This window comes from Nyctereutes procyonoides, unplaced genomic scaffold, assembly GCF_905146905.1.
Source record: "Nyctereutes procyonoides isolate TBG_1078 unplaced genomic scaffold, NYPRO_anot_genome, whole genome shotgun sequence".
Classification (NCBI taxonomy): Eukaryota; Metazoa; Chordata; class Mammalia; order Carnivora; family Canidae; genus Nyctereutes; species Nyctereutes procyonoides.
In genome coordinates this window covers 19,845,001-19,859,668 of record NW_026575126.1, presented here as the reverse complement: position 1 = coordinate 19,859,668, position 14,668 = coordinate 19,845,001, and the positions used below count along the sequence as shown (strand labels likewise).

The following is a 14,668-nucleotide window of genomic DNA, read 5'->3' as shown; positions in this document are numbered from 1 at the left end:
AAGGAAACCAGTCCTCTTGGGGCTGTGAGTCTGAGGTTCACAGCGACCCTGGTCCCGGGGTCACGCGAGTGGCCTGGAGAGTTGGTGCAGAGCTCTCGCCTCACTGCACTTCCCAGATGCCAAGAGGAAATGAAAATATCACCGTGGGCAGAGGGTGGGCGAGGTAATAACTGTCATAAGATTTTCTTCTTCCGCCACACAATGCTAGAGCTTCTGTCCCGCTCTTTTTGAAGAAATACGTTTATGACTGATCGCTCAACACCTTGTTGGTTCTGATTGCAGAAAACACACCTTATAAATATATGATAACCAGCCTGTAATAGAGGGTGTGACAATTTACTTCGCAGTGCGTTTCGGGCTGCTAATTGATCGTTTCAGTCCAGGGACGATTTGGAATAAATTATACCCATCAAAAGGATATCACAGCTCATTTTGGTGGAAGGCTTTCCTTGTCGCTTCGCGTACGTCTTCTGGAGGGCGGACGGCACCCGCGGGCGGGGAGGAGGGGAGGAGGGGAGGGAGCCGGCCGCCAAGAGGAGGCCGGCGGGGCGGGGCCGGCGGGATGGGACGGGGGGCCGGACGGGGGCGGGACGGGGGCGGGGCGGGGCCGGCAGGACCGGACGGGACGGGGGGCGGGACGGGATGGGGCGGGGCCGGCGGGACGGGACGGAGCCGGCGGGACGGGGGGCGGGACGGGATGGGGCGGGGCCGGCGGGACGGGACGGAGCCGGCGGGACGGGGGGCGGGACGGGGGCGGGGCGGGGCCGGCAGGACCGGACGGGACGGGGGGCGGGACGGGATGGGGCGGGGCCGGCGGGACGGGACGGAGCGGCGGGACGGGGCGGGGCCATCGGGAGCGCGCGCCCGCGCGCCCGCGCCCCCGTCAGCTGCAGGTCCGGAGCCCGACGGTAGAGGCCTCCCTTCTGAGGAGGCGGCGCGGCCGCGCGGGGCCGGGGTGAGCGCTCCCAGCCGCGCGTCCTTCCGGACCGGGTCCCTGCGCGGCCCGACCCGGTGCGAGTATTCCCCACCCGCCGTCCTCCTCCGCAGGCGGCGGCGCCCGTTCTTTTGAGGTGAGAGCGTCGGCCGGGCCGAGGGCCCTGCTTGGGGGGTGCTCCGGTGCGCCGGGTCTCCCCCCGGCTCGTCGCCTCCCCAGGGGCGCGGGAGCGCGGGGCGCTGCTCTCTGAGCCCCGGGAGCGGGACCTCCGCGGCCCCGTGGGGGGCTTTGTGTGCAGCCGGGTGGGCGGCTCGGGGGGCCCCGCTTCTCACGCCGCCGCTGGGGAGGGGGCTCGGGGCCGACCCAGGCTCGGGGAGGGGGAGCGGGGAGCCCCGCCCGCCGCAAGCCCCGGGGTGGGGGGGAGCGCGAGGACAGGGTGAGTCGGGCCTGCGGGCGACGCGAGGCCGCGCGGGGGGCGCCGGTGCTCCAGGTCGCGAGGGAGGAGGGGGGCGCCCTGGGGGACGCGGCCGCCGCGGAGGCCCGAAAGCCTCGGGGCCCGGCCTCTGAGCGCCCCGCAGCCGCATCTGGAGCCAGTCGCGCCCCCAGACCCTCGTCTCGCTTTCATTTCCCAGCAAAGAGTGTGCGGTTGCGTGGTGGTCACGGAGAAGCGAGACCCAGAGGCCCCGCCCTGGATGGGATTCATAATTGGAAAGAGAAAAAAAAAAAAAGTTTTTCCTACTGGGATCGCAGGCGCTCGCCTTTCTGGACTCCCCGCCTCGCCCACAAGCCCCCCAGGCTGCCTTCATTCTCCGCCCAACTTGAGGCCCTTCAGCGCACACGCAGCACACCCCCCTGTCCCAAGGGCTCGAGGTCGGGGCGTCGCGTGGTGTGCTTAGTTGTTTAGTCCTCTGTCACGCTAATACGTTGTGTCACTCTAGGGCACGGACGTTTCCACGCAGGCGATTTTGACAGCAATCACCCTACCAAGCTATTATGAAGTGTGATGTCAGTGCGTTCTGCAGGACGGATAATGTATAAGCCAGATCTTGACACGCTATCTTACAAGGAAGCAGCTGAGACCATCAGTAAGAGTCATTTTAATTCACACACCAAAAATATTTTGTGTTTGGTTGACATCTTTCAAAATGCTGGAAGAGGTAGTAGCATTTATCATTTTGTAGGTACTTATCAATATAGTCACAGAAGTCCCCTAGGAAGGAGGAGGATTTTTTTTTTTTTGTCTTACTCCTATTCTGTCGTATAAACCGAGGAACAAAAATGTGACCTATCAAATAGTCCATAGTAAGTCAGTGAGAAATCTCTATTTATGAGGCCAGTCTTCTAAAACTGGAATGATTGGAAAAGTGAAGAAACTAGTTGTGTTTATGCCTCTGTTGTAAAAGAAAATCATCCGCTAGCTTAAATAACAGACCATATGCTCTTAGCACAAGTGCTGGGTGTGTGAAATGATCAGTTTATCTCAGGTACAGATGTCAGGTAAATATTCTGTAAAACTCCAATCTTAATGACTACTTGGGTATTACTCTTGGGTCTTAAAGACTGATTATATCAGGAGTCACTTAAACCAAGTGATTAGGTTCAAAGTATTGCTAGGACCCTAATGAATAAATTTGGAAATCTGAAAGTGATCCAAATCTAAGCAAATGCTTTAGGCTTGATATTACATAATACAAATTATATTTACATGGACCAAGTCCTGTGGGAGGCAGTTTTACAGTGGACTCCTCATGTGTTGACCTGAGATATGATTTTCTTTTCCTGCATTCATTAATTCATCAGTTATTTATTCATTATTTGTTATAGGTCCTCCATTTCACTTTGCCATTGAACAGGATCTCCATAGGCAACTGATAAATAATTGTTGAAGTGTAACTAGAATATGTGTATCTTCCCTTGGCTCCAAGATAATATTCCAATAATAATATTCCTTGAATTTCCTTGAATTAAAGAGTTAAAACCTGTGGCTTTTCATTTATACGAATGAAAAATTGGATTGATTACCCTCAAGTAGTAAATCAAGGAAAGAAAAATTAGAAGTTAGAGTTTTCTCCAGCTATGCCCTATACCCACATGGTCCATGTGGTGTTTTTTTTTCTCCTAAGACTTTAAAGACAAAGTTTAAAGGACTTGCATGATTGAATGGGTTCATTATATTCTTTTAATTATTTTAGAACTTAAGGTTTTCCTTAAAAGGTCTTGCTCCATATGTGGTGTGCTGGACTAGCTGGTTTTATGTGAGTGAAGGCTTTATATTTTTAGTAAAAACCAAACCACATAATCCTTTCCCCTGCAACCTGAAGTAAGAATTGCCTACAGTTAAGTCAGGCAAACAAACATATCTCAAGTAGTCACAGGTATACCTGGTTAAAAATCATTTTCATGGGTTTAATAGAAAAATATACCCAGTATGTTTATCCCAATTTTTTGTAGTTTTAATGTTTTTGTGGATAACACTTGAAATAGTCAGAACAATACCTAGATCCTTGAGTATCAAGACATTTTTGTGTGAGATATGTAAGATGTACCTAAAGCATGTAAGATTTTGTGAAGTACAATAATATATATGTATATGTTAAGATTTTATTTATTTATTCATGAGATAGAGAGAGAGAGGCAGAGACACAGGCAGAGGGAGAAGCAGGCTCCATGCAGGGAGCCTGATGTGGGACTCCATCCTGGGTCTCCAGGATCACGCCCTGGGCTGAAGGCCGGTGCTAAACCGCTGAGCCACCCAGGCGTCCCACCATAATAGAAGATGTTAAGAATAATTTTATCTTTAACTCTAAAAGGTATGCTGTAGGGCTGAAACTATGTAACAAAGATATGAACATAAAGTAATAAAATCAATCATACCAGGACTTACACATATATTAGTGTGTTTTTATCTGGCTAGTCATCTTGGAAGTCGGTCTCTTATTCCAATGATACATGCATTGATCAAACCTCTTTTAAAAAGAGTTCTTCATTAGGCACTGGTTTTCAAAACAAGGCACATCTTGTTAAAAAGCCTGGGAGGCAGTAAGTCATCTCCCTTTAAAGACCTTCAGTGCCCTGAAAAGTAAGGGGGGGTATGTGTGATTAAATCAGGGTAATATAATTTGGGGTCAAAACCATCAGAAAGACAATTAGATGGCTTATAGTTCTAAAGTCATTATACAAACATTGTTTGAATAATGGCAGCACCATTGGAATACAAGTAGCTGCCAAGGGACAGCTTTAAGAAAAGTGCTCATTTGGAGCTATACATTCTCTTTGATTGTCAATAAATTATTAATTTAACAGTGATATACATGTATAGTACATTGTATACAGTCATATTCAGAAAGTTGTGTTAAGAATTTGGTTGATCTGGATTTTATGAGAGTTCAGTTTTGCTGCTATGATTACAAAAGCTGTTAAGTTCTAGAATATGGAAATGGGTAGAAAAAATTCAAGATGTCATAGGCTAAAATCAGAATTGCCCTATATAGTTCTATAGAATTGATGCTCCATATTCCTGGAAATATAAGAGAATCATACTCAGTTAAGAAACCAAACTTCACTTCACCTAGGTATTCTATTTTGTGAGCAAGGCATTTACCATTAACAAAAAATTCAGTGATCCTTAGAGTGTAGGTTAAATGTCACCTGTGGATCGAAAGACATCATTTTTAGTAGTTGGTTCTGAGTATAGACCCCAAAGTAGATGTGTTGTAGAGCCACTGTGTACTACTGTTAAGTTAACAATATACTATCAAAATATAGAACCATGAAACTCCTTACCCAGTGAATTTAAACTCTTGTGATATTCAAGACAAGAATTTGGGAAAGGGAATAGAAAGACAAGGAAAAGAAAAAGAGGGAGAGGGTCAGAGGTAGGTCATGGGACTTTTGAATTATAATTCATTGAATTCATTTGAGGGAAGAGTTATAAGTGCTTTCCACAAACCACCAGCAAATAATTTAAAATCTGAGGGAATAGTTCAGATTCAACCCCAGCTGAGACTATATGGAGAACCAAGAAAAGCAGAAAGAATGTAATTAGCTGAGTAGGAATTTTTCTACGAGTTCAGATCTAATACCTCAGTATTATATAAAGGGCCACGGGATCATTAGTGATTAGCAGGGATCCGGATCATAATGATGAGAGATCAAGGCCAGGGGACAAAGATGAAAGAGCCTTCCTGCTTAAACTGAATGTTGCAAATGCTGGTGCACTTACGTAGGGAAGGTCAGCCAGCACTTAAAGAAGTAGGGCAATAGTCCCAAAGCAACAAATGTGTTCCTCTCATCCACCCCAGAGTTAGATTGGATATGGAGATTAACCAAGCTTGAGCTGACACAAAAAGAATGTCCTTATTTCAGCCACTTATAAGGCCTGGAAATTTGAATCCTGTCTGCTTTAATGAGCTTGGATATTGCCCAGAAATTGGGGAAGGGGGCCTGCTGGGTCCTGGATACCAGGGTTACATACCCAACTAAAAGGTCAGTGAACAAGGTGGGCAGATCCAATTCCAGATCTTTTCTGGGTACACCCTGGATTGTTTGTCCACTAGGTAGACAAAATAGCTCCTAAATTTTTTAAGTACAAGGGAGTATTAGATACCCAGTATACACACAATAGATATGACCATTGTAGAAGAACAGGTGATATGATGTTAGCCTTTTTTTTTGTTTTTTGGAAATGGATAGCCTAATTCTCATGTCTGCTTATCTTCTATAGATTTAAGAACCATCCATATATTTCTTACTTTGAGTCTTCAGTTTTTGTCTATAGTGTTTGTAGCTTCAGGATTGGAGTGGCAGGCTCTTAGTATGGCCCCAGGTAGTTGTAATAGAATTCAGTGTAGTTGGTGTAGTTTGAAGCCCATTTCTTTCTTAGGCTCTTGGTTTTAGATTTACAAAGTTCACTTGTGGATCCAGAATATAGAAAAGGTGGGAGATTGCCATGAGTATTGGGAAGTATCATATGGCAGAAGGAATCCAGGGCCAGGAGTGGGGGACCAGGTTTATTGTGTACCAATTGTGTTACTTGAGGCAAATTATAGTTTCCTTCCAGGCAAAATGTATATCATAGTAACCTGTTGGATCTACTTCAAAAGGTAGTTTTAAGCCTTATCTGAGATGGAGTAAATGGAAGGACTTGGCTTATTAAGTACTGTGCAAGTGCAGTATTTTGTGTGCCACTACATATATTTTGCAGGTAAAGGTAAGGGTTATAGCCTTGAGCTGTAAAGATATTTAAACCAAAATAAAAATGAAGATGGAAACTTGCCTTTGGGAAGTTGGGAGAATAGAGTAGTTTTAGCATTGATAGTAGAGACAAGTGAATAATACTGTTATTCCTTCATAAGAAGTACTATTCTGTTGCCAGAGTATTCCCTTCTGCAAGAGATTGATGGATGGATGGATGGATGGATGGATGGATTTATGAGAGAATGTGCATACACGGAGGGAGGGAGAAGGAGAGAGAATCTTAAGCAGACTCCGTGCACCCAGCTTGGAGCCCAACATTGTTCTCTGTCTCTCGAGCTCTATCTGTCTCTTGGCTCTGAGATCATCACCTGAGCCAAAATCAGGAATCTGACAGCCTGATTGAGCCACCAGGCTCCCTACAAAAGATTTTTCAAAAATTGCTTCCTAAAGGGGCGTCTAGGTGACTCAGTCGGTTGAGTTTCTGGCTCTTGATTTTGTCTCAGGTTGTGATCTAAGGGTGGTTAGATTGAGTCACACATAGAGCCCCCACTGGGCTCTGCACTCAGCAGGAGTCTGCTTGAGTTCTCTCTCTGCCCCTCCCCCCACTCATGTGCATGTGCTCTCTCTCTCTCTCTCTCTCTCTCTCTCTCTCTCTCTCTCTCAAATAAATAAATCTTAAAAATAAAAATGCTTACTAAAAACCTGTTGGATAGAAAGAAACCAGCCAGCTTGCTTAATACTATCAAGTCCAGATTTTCAGCAGTGGCACTGAAGGTATGCTCTACATAGGAAAAGTAGCCAGACGTCGAGGCCTTGATTCTTGTACTCACAGAATTTCATCTTTGAGATTTCATTAATTCCCATTGCTACCTTCATATTTTAGGGGAGAACAAAAGCTGGCTGGAGTTCCATATATTGGCTTAATTGGTCAGCTATAAACATTTTTTTAGCAATTGTTATTCTTCCTACAGCAGCAACCCACTTTTGCTGCAGAGATAGCAAAACCTCCCCCAACCCCTTGCAGGCCATTTTTTAAAAAATTAACTTTTGTATCTTTTTTTCCCCCTTCTTTCCTCTGTGTATTTAAAAGTTAACAGAGGCTTCTGGGGAAAGAACACTTTGCCACTCCATCTCATAGAAACACCAGTACAGATACAGGCAGCATCACTGGCTCCCACCAACATGGGCATGGCTCCAAGAGAGGATGGGGGAATGGAAGGAGTGGTTTGGGATGTTATGGAGTAGTATACACTCATATTTTCTTCTGTTGAGTTTCAGAATCTGCCCTACTAAGGAGTAAAAACAGTGCCCTTTGTCTGAAGTCATTGGTTAGAGGGATGTTTTCTGGAGGTTTGTTGAATATCTTCCACATAGTGATGCTTCATAAATTCACATTCTGTGAGGCACAGTGTATCTGAGCCAGTATAGTATATTGGGGCATTCGTTTTAGACAGTCTGTTTGAATACCATATCTAATACTTACTTTCTGAGTGACTTGGACAAGTTTCTTACTCTCTCTGAGCCTCAGTTTATCTGCCAAATAACAATAATACTAGTATTTACTTTTTAGGACTGTTGTACCTGAAGTGTGTGCTCAGCAAATGGGAGCTATATTATTAGGCTCTGGAGAGTGAGGGAAGAGTAAAAAGAAATTTCCATTTTCAAGGAGCTTACACTGTGGTTGGAAGGGACTGAGTAGAAGAAAACTGACAAGACCGTACAGGGCAGAGAATAGGCATGACATAAAGGTGCTGCAGATAATGAAGAGTTCAGCAGTCTGCCAAGGACTAGGATGATGAAAGATTTCAAGATAGAGGTGGGAATTCCTCTCTGGGATTTACAGTCTGGGTGTGGGATTCAGGTATGTATGGTGCAGTTGAGAAGGCATCCCAGATGGCAAGGAGAAATACTGATCAGAACACAGTACATTAGGGGTGGGAGTATGCCAGAGTAGAAAGTGAACCAGCTTTTGAACCAGATGGATAAGCTTAAGCCTATCTGTGCTGTGAGATTTTGATTGGACAAGTATCTTAATTTCTGTAGTCTCAGTTTCTACAACCTTAAAATGGGTACAATCATCTCATTGAGTTGAAGGGATTAAATAAGATGTTTGTAATACCTAACATGGTACCTGGAACTTCACAAGTATTCAATAAAATGAAGATAATCTGTGTGGTATTTGCAGAGGACAAAGGGAGGGCTGTTTGTCTGAAGAGCTGTCTTGCCTTGTGTAGGCTAGTCTTGGAAAACAAAGCAGAAATGTCCAGTTAGGGAGAGTGGAGAGGAAGCCTAAAGGCCAAATTAAGGAGCTGGAGCTGTTACAGGCTATCAAAGCTATCAAGGGCTTTCCAAGAAAGTAGGAGTTTAGGGTGGTTAATATCAAGGCACTCTGAAATCTGTTTTGGAGGAAAGAAGCTCACTTTGCACATGTAAGGTGACAGGGGTATAGATTAGGATGGTGGAAGGGTGACCAGCCCTGGTCATTGTGGTCTCTTGAAAGTTTCTGTCATAGAAGGAGCTAAGGACTAAACATGTGGAGTTAGGGAGCCTTTTGTTTTGTTTTGTTTTGTTTTGTTTTGTTTTGTTTTGTGGGTAGACAAGTGTCACTTGTCCAGAACAAAATTAGTATAGATCCATAACTTTGAAAAATAGAACTCACTCAATATTCAGGGACTATAAAAGGTGGTAAGTAACTTTAATGCTAAATAACCCCTAGAACCTGCTTCAGCTTAAATAATAGCCTTTTTTTAAAAAGCTCCTTTCCCCTTCCTATTAATGAAGATGAGTGTGTGCCTGTCACTGGTTTCCAGGAAGGCATATGTACAGATCATTTATAGCCATATGAAGTTTGAGGTTAGGATTGTAGTGGCATTGGGCTAAATGAGGAGGGTGGTGCTAGCAAAATGGTAATTTGATGACTTTACTTGGTGACATTATGATTTGGATGAGAAAATTCTGTCCTTTCCCTGGGGTTTAGAAGTGATTTAATTAAAAACACAAACCTAGGAAATAGTTTTGGATATTAGGGGATTTATTTATGTTGTCTCTCATTTTCTCCTCACATCTCTCTTTTTTTCCACCCATTGCATTTTTGTAGTGCGAGTATAGATGGTAGAGCATGTATTTCTAAAGGAAGTCATACTGATTATATGGACACCAGTTTTTTAAAACTGAGGAAATTGCAACCACCTATTACTGTTCAATGGCAAGCCTTAAACATATTAAGCAGGAAAGGATAACTGACCTACCATTGATTTCCTGAATTTCACTGTCTTCTCATTCAGGGGGCAAGGGCAACATGGTGCTAATAGCTCTGGGGTGTCTGGGGTGTCATAGGAGTTAACTATAGCCAAAGATTGCATCCCTTGGAAGGAGGATGCATATGCCAAGGGGATTGTGCACAGTGGTTGACAAACACAGGAAGGGAATAAATGACCAGGGAAAATAGAGGCCCTGGGCGGTTAGAGGCAAAATAAACTGGCTTAGTCCTATTACTTCTGAGCAGGGGCAAAGAGTATATTTCCTTTCTCATCTCTTGAGTTTATTTAAATTATCTGTTGGGGTAGGGGTGGAAAGAAAGCATGATTTTATAAGGCTGATTAATGTTAAGATTCAGACATGTAGGTTATATCCAGGTCCTAATACACCTTTTCACTCCAGCTTAGAAACCGAAGACTGCAAAATAAACGTGTTCTAAGGGAAGGAAGGGGAGAAAGCAAAAGACATGTCCCTACTTTTTATTTTAATGAGAGGCGTTTTTTGAATATACATTATTTTTGGATTTTTTTATATCCATGCCACCCAAAGAGATCCTCCAAAGTAGCTCCTGGCTAGGGAGCTTGAACCAGGGGTAAGTGGCATTGGGCACAGGGTATTCAGGGTGCTGTTGTCATTAATTTTGCTGAAAGACCCTAATCAGAGACCAAGTCTCCCCTCCTTGGTGGGTGCCACTGATCTTGGAATGGGCCTCCATGCAGATTTCAGCCTTGCTGCCTCCTCCAATCCTTCTGCCTTGTGCTCCTGCAGTGGGACCTCTCTCTCTCTCTTCCCTTTTTTTTTTTTCAATTAAATGAATTAATTACCAGGCATTTAACTTTTTGCCAGACTCTTTCATTATGCCCTGAGTTGTTGCTGAGCGGCAAAGGGAAGTAATAACATTCCCAGTGAGGGGCAAATCCTGTTAATGAACAAATTAAAGTTCAAACAGTGATTCAAGTTCACAACCTCTCCATGGCTCTTCTCTTTAATAAGAGTTATACATGTTACTTTCCTGCTCTTTTCTCCCTTTTATTACTTTTTAAGCTTTTCATCAACACTGCCGGGGCATATTTGAGGCTCCCAGCCTTTCAGCCCTGACAAGGACTGGAGCAGTTATAATCCTATCTTAATTTGGCAACTTTTGTAAAACACATAAAGGGCCCAGGGTTACCTTTGGTCACCAGGACCTGGTGACCATATAGTTTCCACCTCGTACCAGGGCTCTGTGAGTTGCTCCTCTCTCTGTGCATTCCTCCAACAGTCAGGATCTGATCACTCACCCTTCCCACACGTGGGCACTGCTTTACTGAACAAGTAAGGCTGAGTTGCAACTGAGCCCTTGCCTCTCTCTATTCTTCTTCTGTCATCCTCTTCACCTGTCTGGTTACACTGCTAGGGAGAAGGGGACTCAGTGAGAAGAGGGAGGAGTCTCTGGACTGAAAGCTGGGAACCTTTATGGGGAAAAGAGTTTGAGGTAGGAAGGATGCTTGATCCCTTCCTGACCAAATGCTGCTAGCTTCGCTAAGGGGGCCATGCCTGCAAAGGTGCTGAAAGGCCCCAACCTTATTGGCCCAAACCAGAGCAGGGCAGGGGCCTTGTGGGAAGGAGCCTGGGGAGGTGTCCAGTGCCTGCCTACTTCTCCTTTTTTATCCCCTCCCCATACTATGGATTGCGTGGGGGCCTTTTCCACCTCCGTGCCTGGCTTCTCACCACTATCCCCTGAGCGTAGTGGCTTGATATAATCACCATGACAACTGCAATCTACGAGCATACACATAATAGAGATGAAATAGACAAAAGATTAGCATGCCATGAAAAGTACAATAAGTTTCTTATTTAGCATTTAGATAACTGTCTTTCCTTCGGAGCAAGCTTCAAAGTTGAAGCCAGTTTAGACCAAGAGGATTAATTCTTTCTCCCGCATGCTTCATTGAATCTCTCATTACCAAACTTTGTCTGTATTGATGTAAGATTTGATTGAAGATTAGAGCATTTAGCAAATCTTGCTTTTCTGCATGTATCAGGTCCTTTCAAGCACGGATCGCAGTGCCCAGTGGTCAATACCCTTACTTTTATCCAGTGTCTGCTTCATTTAAACTTAATCAACTCCATCAACGAACTGGAACAGGGAAACGTCCCTGCGGTAAGAATGTTGTGCTTTTGTGGGATAATTCTTTGCTCTTTCCCGATCCGTTGCCGTTAAACCTAAAATTGCACTATGATGAACTTTTTTTTTTTAATCAATATGATAATGACAATTGGGTCTGAACGCTCTGGTAGGAAGGACTTAGACTAGAGCTGAATCTGGCTTCCATCACCAAAACAACTTCTGGTCCTACGATAGTCTGCCTCCTTTTGTTGTGTGGCTTTAATACCTTTTCTTCCCTGACATTGAATATTGCTCAAGCTGGAAAATGATGCATCTTTGTAGGGAAGGCTCATATGTCACAGCCAGAAAGTGAAGCAGACCGATTGGTTGTGTGAATTATCTGACTTGCTGCAGTGAATTATTTGCACTGTTTCCCTACCTAGTCAACAAGTTCCTGAGGTATAGTAGAGATCAATCAAAACTGACAGCCCGCATGTGAAGGCTTTACTGTGTAAATCTGGCGCACTCATCCTGGCCATGCCGGCCCTGGCATCTGTATATCATTTTTATACTGCTACCAGTAGAGCAATTTCAAAAGTATTTGCAAGGAAAATGCGTGTCCCCATCTGTTCCTAGAAGCATAAATGTGCCACCTTCAGAGGGTTTTCACTGGTAATCATATCTTTAATGATCAACAGACTAGTGATATATATTTTTCCATAAAATGGGGTTTTCTTCACTTTATTGTGATTGGCTAGAATAAATAGCTTTTCCATATGTTAGGGAGATAAAATATAAGATTAGCAGAGGTCGTTTGTTGGATAGTAAACAAAAGAAACAATTCATTCCAAATAATCTTTGAAAAGAAGCAATGACAAAATTAAGTTGCAATAACAGAGCATCTGAGGCCCCACATCAGAAAACAGACCTTGTTCCTCCTTGGAAAAGGAGCCGTTTAAGAGCAGAAACTTAGAGTCTTCTAGAGGACTCTGGTGGCTTATTTTCATGAAGCAGGGGAGGAAAGGAGCAGGGTAAGAAGGAGAGGCTAGAATAATACTTATTTTTTCTATTTCTAAGGTCATATTTCCTATCCCTTTACTTTTTAAGTTTATTTTTCAAATTCCCTTCCCTTTATTTTACTTGCAATTTTCCTGTCTTCACTGTAGCACCCTCAGTAAGTTGGTGGGTAGTGTGTTCATAAAGTAGGAAAATGCCATCCTGCTGAATTTCTCTTCAGGCCTACAGGGAGGTGGGGATTATTGTTTGTATACTTAAAAAATTAAAAGGCTGGCTTCCTCCATGGGAGGTTTCTCTTCTCCCATAGAAAAGGGTGATTTTGAAGAGTCAGGTACAGTAGCAGCTTTTAAGTGAAATTCCAGACCTGAAGATAGCCAAGACCCACCAGGGAACCCCCAGGAAGTGTTCATAGCAATCTAATCCCACATGTATAGGTTATGGTCTGAAGATACAACCAGGCCCTTATCTGCTTCCTCTGAAACACCTGCACCCATAATCTCCACACTCAGCACCCATTTCAAACGCAGACACTCTTAGTTCTATAGACACTGTTAGCTCTTGGGGAAATTTGGAAACTTCTTCTCCAGGATCTCTGTGTAGAGGTTTCCCCTGCCTGCTCAGGAATCTCCAATTCTATTTTGTTCCCAGGGTTGGGAGAGAATCTCCTGTTCCACAAAGGACTGACAATTATAAGATGCCTGGATCTATCTAAACAATGTCTTCAGCCTCCACGCTCTCCAGAAAATAGGTGTAGAAATGTTTACACATGTTTTCTATAAGTCAGAATATTGAGAATGAGAAGTTGGGGTGGAGGTTTCTCCATAAACACTGAAAGTAAGACTAGTTAGTAAGTTAACTGTAAAGTGGATTCTTATTTTACCCCCTTGGGACAATGGGGGGGGGTAAACTCTGTCGTTTCTGTATGTTACCCACCCTACCCACATACTCCACAGAATTTTTTTTTTCCTCTTTCCAAATGCCTGCTGTTCTCACTGCAGCAGGAATGTATGAGTATTAGAAATATGGTCTTCAGTTTGGTCCCAAGCAGAATGTCTACTAGCATCTTAGACCTAACTTGTGTTAATTTCCTGGGCCCAGTGAGGCTTGGGAACACTGACAGAACAGTAGAAAAACAGCTTACCCACATCTTTGACCAGAACAAGATCAGAAAGCCACCATCAAAGGTTTTCTTTTAAAATTTCCCCTTAATCTGAGAAACATAATCTTCTAGGCTAGGTTGCACATACTTAGGCATAGACTGTATAGGACTTACAGGTAGATCCTATTTTGCTTGATCTGAAACCAGATTTGCTGTAGTATTGCAATTAAGACTAAAAGAAAGGGAGGTCACACTTGTGGTTGCACACTGTATTGTGATTACACTGCAGATCTGCAGTCTTCAGTGAGTTTGCTTGCCACAAGGAAATTCTGGCATGTGTTGTGTATGAAATGGTTTACACTCATTTCAAAAAATTGAATTTCCTGATATCTATGTATTTTAGTTTGAGACTCATTTTGCATTGAATTTTCCTGGGTTTTCATAAAATGAAGTAAAAAAAAAAAAAACCTCACTAACTGATTTTATGTGGGAGAAATAAATGTATGATGTTTGCTCCGTCCCTTGTCTAGGAGGATGAGGCTGTTACTACCACACATGGGACATTTCCCACTCTGTCCTCTTGTGCCCAGGGGTCCTGTCCAACCCACAGGCCTCCTCCAGAAATGTTGCTGTCCACACTGGAGTAGAAGACGCTGAAGAGCTTAGTATTGGGGCTCATGTTGGCTGAGGCTCTGAACCATAGAACTGCAGGCATCCAAGTTTTTCCTAAACCCTTGATTGGAGCCATTTCTAAAACACAGTCCTTTGCTGCTTCAGAATCACAGATCCTCTACACTTGCATATCCATAGCAGAGATGGAAGTCTTGGCAACTATAGGACAAGTACTGCAAATTTTAAAATTTGGGTGAAAATTACTTGCAGCAACAATGCCCTTTCCCTCCACAGCCTCACTGCTACCAAGGAACCTCATCAGTTCAGGCTTACTTCACTGAAAATGTACTTAATTCCAGAAAAACTACTAGATACCTATATGTAACTGCTTTTTGTTAGCCAATTTTATGAAAACAGCCCTTCCACCTTAGAATATTGAACCTAAACTCTAATTCAGATATTT

The 14,668-nt window shown here is 43.8% G+C and overlaps 1 long non-coding RNA gene across 1 annotated transcript in view; it reads left to right on the top strand.

Moving 5' to 3' along the window:
* Nucleotides 1-865: 865 nt before the first annotated feature.
* LOC129520306 (uncharacterized) overlaps nucleotides 866-14,668 on the top strand; it is a 21,352-nt gene continuing 7,549 nt past the window's right edge. Inside the window, exons 1-2 of the long non-coding RNA XR_008666553.1 lie at nucleotides 866-1,070; nucleotides 1,873-2,019. This is a non-coding gene — a long non-coding RNA (uncharacterized LOC129520306). The remainder of the gene's footprint in view (nucleotides 1,071-1,872; nucleotides 2,020-14,668) is intronic.